At 40.2% G+C, this 4,591-nt stretch overlaps 1 pseudogene; it reads left to right on the forward strand.

Annotated features, from left to right (window-relative positions):
• The first annotated feature begins 1,443 nt into the window (after window positions 1-1,443).
• Window positions 1,444-3,802, forward strand: LOC132365571 (ubiquitin carboxyl-terminal hydrolase 1-like; annotated as a pseudogene).
• The last annotated feature ends 789 nt before the right edge of the window (window positions 3,803-4,591 follow it).

Below are 4,591 nucleotides of genomic sequence, written 5' to 3' on the forward strand. Positions count from 1 at the left end.
TGACCAGAATGGCTGCCTTTCTGAAACTGAACCAACCCATAGCCTCCACTTAGACTCAAATGCCACTCTCCTTAAAGACTCAACTCCACTCTTGCTCAGTCTGCTTTTTGGTTGCCCTCAGTGACGTCTAACAGGTCGTGCTTACGTGTCTATTGTCTGAATGGTGGAAACACGGACCTTGCCTGTCTCACTGTCCCATGTCCCCTCGTCTAGCACAGGGCTCGGCTCACTGGGGCGCTCCCTGGGTATTTAGGGAAGCAGCGGGTGAGGGTAGCAGAAGATGCCACCCCTGAAGGCATCTCTTCGGCAGAGGATTATTTTGAGCTGGTTATTTTTGAGAAACTACAGATAGAGGAAAAGCTTTGAAAACAGAGTAGAGGTTATCCTTGTGCAAGGAAAATTTACATGTATAAAGGAAATCTCCATTTACAAGGGTGCCTCTCTCTTTACCTGGAAGAGAAGGCTGATTCACTTTGCTGTGCTCCTGAAACTAACACAATATTGTAAATCAACTATACCGCAATAGACATTTAAATAAATAAATGAAAATTCATTCATGAAATATTGGGAGAAGCTATGTATAGTATTGATAATAATAAAAGTTATCAACTTAAATAAATAATAAATAAATTACAAGAAGCTCTTGTAAATGGAGAAGGCACGACTTAAACCTGCAGAACAATCTGCCCTTGTAGGACACTTTTCCCATCACCTCCTGTAACCGGCCTCACCTCTCCCCAACCGCATCTTTCTTTGTCTGTAGCTGAAGATGGTTTAGAAGGTGGTGGCTTGGGCCATCCCGGGGGGTTTTACTTATTTTCCTTGGTATCTCCCGTGTACACAGGCGGTATACATCTTAATACACTTCTCTTCCTTTTCCTCTTGTAAATCTCTTCTGTTACTCTGGTTTCAGGCAGAACTCAGAAGGGCAGAGGGAACATTACAGGAGGGGAAGAAGCAATTTCTAAGTTCAGCTTCTCCTTTAAGAAACTTCCAAAGGCATTTTTAGAACACTTGAAATATTTGAAAATACATAGGTCATAGGTGAAATAAATTCTGCTTGAGAAGGCACTGCGGAAAAGCGCCAAGTGCCCGTGGGCGGTGGAGTGAAGAAGGGCCCCGCGGTCCGGGCGCCGGCGGCGAGCGGGGCTCCTTGGCGTCCCGGTCGGCGCCGCTTCGGGAAGGTAGTCGGGGCCGGCGCCAGGCAGGATCCAGCGGCGGCCGGGTTCCCGCTCCTGAGAGCGGACGGTCACTCCCCGGCGGGGAGGGCGATGGGCCCGCTCTTCCGTGGGTCGCGGGCCCCCGCAGGCTCGGGGCAGGGGCTCCGCTGTCGCCCCCGCTCTCGCCGCGGACCTCGCTCTGGGCCATGACCAGATATGACGGGTGATTACCAGGTCCCTGCATAAATTAATTCTTGTCAACTACATGGGATTTGAAGAGAAAATGCCTGCTGTCATACCTAGTGAAAGTAACGGGCTTTCAAGAGGTAGTCCATCAAAAACAAAAAACAAAAAAACACAGACTTTCCTTGAAGCTTTTTCAGAAAAAGGAAAACCAAAAGAGCCTTGGATTTCACAGATTCTCAAGAAGAGGAAGAAAAACCTTCTGAATGTAGAGGATCTGAAATCGATCGAGTTGTTCCTGCAGCAGTCCTCACCTATCAACTGTGAGAAGAGAGAAAACTTGTTATCCTTTGTGGGACTGAATAACCTCGGCAATACTTGTTATCTTAGTAGTACACTTCAGGTATTATATTTTTGTCCTGGTTTTAAATCTGGAGTGAAGCACGTATTTAATATTATTTTAAGGAAGAAAGAAGCCCTAAAAGATGAAGCCAGTCCAAAAGATAAGGGAAATTGCAAAGAAGATTCTTCGGCAAGTTATGAACTAATATGTAGCTTACAGTCCTTGATCATTTCAGTCGAACAGCTTCAGGCTAGTTTTCTCTTAAATCCAGAGAAATATACTGATGAACTTGCTACTCAGCCAAGGTCACTACTTAACACACTCAGGGAACTCAGAGCCCTATGTGTGAAGGATATCTACAGCATGATGCACAGGGAGTATTACAGTGCATGTTGGGAAACATTCAAGAAACATGCCAACCCCTAAAAAAAGAAGTAAAAAATGTGGAAGAGTTATCTACTAAGGTAGAAGAAAAACATCAGAAAGAGGAAATGAGTGGTAATAACAGCATGGAGATGGACAATATGAGGCATTCTGAAGACCATAAAGAAAAATTGCCAAAAGTAAATGGGAAAAGGAAAAGTGACACTGAATTTGGTAACATGAAGAAAAAAGTTAAAGTCTTTAAAGAACACCAATCTTTGGAAGAAAACCAGAGGCAAGCCAGATCAAAAAGAAAAGCTACAGTTGATTCATTAGATGTTCCTCCTAAAATAATCCCCAAGTACATTTCTGAAAATGAGAGTGCAAGACCCTCACAAAAGAAATCAAGAGTTAAAATAAACTGGTTAAAGTCTGCAGCTAAGTAACCCAGCATTATTTCTAAATTCTGTAGTTTGGGTAAAATAACAACAAACCAAGAATCCAAAAGACAAACTAAAGAAAATGAATATGATCTTGAAGAGGACTTGGGGACGTGTGAAAATGATAATACAACTAATCGTTGTAGACTTGAATCTCCAGGGAATAATGTTATGCCTTAAATGAAGTTAAGACCATAAACAAAGGTGCAGAGCAAATTGGTTTTGAGCTAGTGGAGAAATTATTTCAAGGTCAGCTGATATTAAGGACTCATTGCTTAGAATGTGAAAGTTTAACAGAAAGAAGAGAAGATTTTCAAGACATCGGTGTACCAGTGCAAGAAGATGAACTTTCCAAAGTAGAGGAGAGTTCTGAAATTTCTCCAGAGCCAAAAACAGAAATGAAGACCCTGAGATGGGCAATTTCACAGTTTGCTTCAGTGGAGAGGATTGTTGGAGAAGATAAATATTTCTGTGAAAATTGCCATCATTATACTGAAGCTGAATGAAGTCTTTTGTTTGACAAAATGCCTGAAGTTATAACTATTCATTTGAAGTGCTTTGCTGCTAGTGGCTTGGAGTTTGACTGTTATGGTGGTGGACTTTCCAAGATCAACACTCCTTTACTGGCACCTCTTAAACTGTCACTAGAAGAATGGAGCACAGAGTCAACCGATGACAGCTATGGATTATTTGTAGTTGTGATGCATAGTGGCATTACAGTTAGTAGCGGGCATTATACTGCTTCTGTTAAAGTCACTGACCTTAACGGTTTAGAACTAGATAAGGAAAATTTTGTGTTCGACCAAACGTGTGTAATAGGTGAGCCAGAACCATTGAATGAGGAGGAAGCAAGGGGTGTGGTCGAAAATTATGACGATGAAGAAGTGTCGATTAGAGTCAGTGGAAATACCCAGCCAAGTAAAGTTTTGAACAAAAAAAATGTAGACGCTGTTGGACTTCTTGGAGGACAAAAGAGCAAAGCAGATTATGAGTTATACAGCAAAGCATCTAATCCTGATAAAATTGCCAGTACAGCATTTGCTGAAAATAGAAACTCTGAGACTAACAATACTAATGGGACCCATGAATCTGATAGAAACAAGGAATCCAGTGACCAAACAGGCATTAACATGAGTGGCACTGAAAACAAAATTTCATATGTAGTGCAAAGCTTAAACGAGTATGAGGGGAACTGGTTGCTTTTTGATGATTCTGAAGTGAAAGTTACTGAAGAGAAGGACTTTCTGAATTCTCTTTCCCCTTCTACATCTCCTACATCTACTCCTTACTTGCTGTTTTATAAGAAATTATAGAGTGAGTGTATTTTCCTTGTGTATATATTAAACAGACCTGGACAAACATCGGTAAATTGATTACATCAAAAAAGTCTTTAGCTTATCTTTTGAAGCTATTGGATATTATTGGTCTCTCTACGTTTTTATATAAATAGTGAAATTTGAATTATTGAAAACCATGTTAATTTTTAGAATTCATTTTCCTTAGTGGAGACTAGTGATTGATGCATTAGCTTCTGGGAACAAACTTGTATAGGTTCTTAATTGAATTATTCAAAATGGAAGCATTTAAACACTTTGAATTTACACCTACCTTTCATGTGTGCTTTTTCAAATAAAGTGCTTGTATTTGTATCTCCATATTTTGGAATAATTATCTACATGATGTTTATAGGTCCTGTGGTTTTTCAGCTAAGAAGCAGAATCTCATTTCAGTACATTTAGTTTTGTAAGTCATGAAGCCAAATCTTTGATGGGCTGTATTAGAGGCACATGATGGGCTGTATTAGAGGCACTTGTATGTATTCACAATAGTGCACATTTTGTGCCTTGAATCACTTTGAAAAGTGTCTCAGAAAACCTGAAGAGTCAGTCCTCTTCTATCTTCACAAGAATTTTATATGTATTTATGAAAATGATTCTGTACTCTAGTAAATCTTTTCCAGCCTGGACTAATTTGTATCTCTTTGTAGTCATGCTCTGCACAATCTGTATATAGTGCATCAAACTTAGAGATGTGACCTCAAACTTAGAGATGTGACCTTAAATTTAACTTTTTTAAAAAAACCAGGAGGTCAATAAAATTTA

Source organism: Balaenoptera ricei, chromosome 4 (genome assembly GCF_028023285.1).
Source record: "Balaenoptera ricei isolate mBalRic1 chromosome 4, mBalRic1.hap2, whole genome shotgun sequence".
NCBI lineage: Eukaryota > Metazoa > Chordata > Mammalia > Artiodactyla > Balaenopteridae > Balaenoptera > Balaenoptera ricei.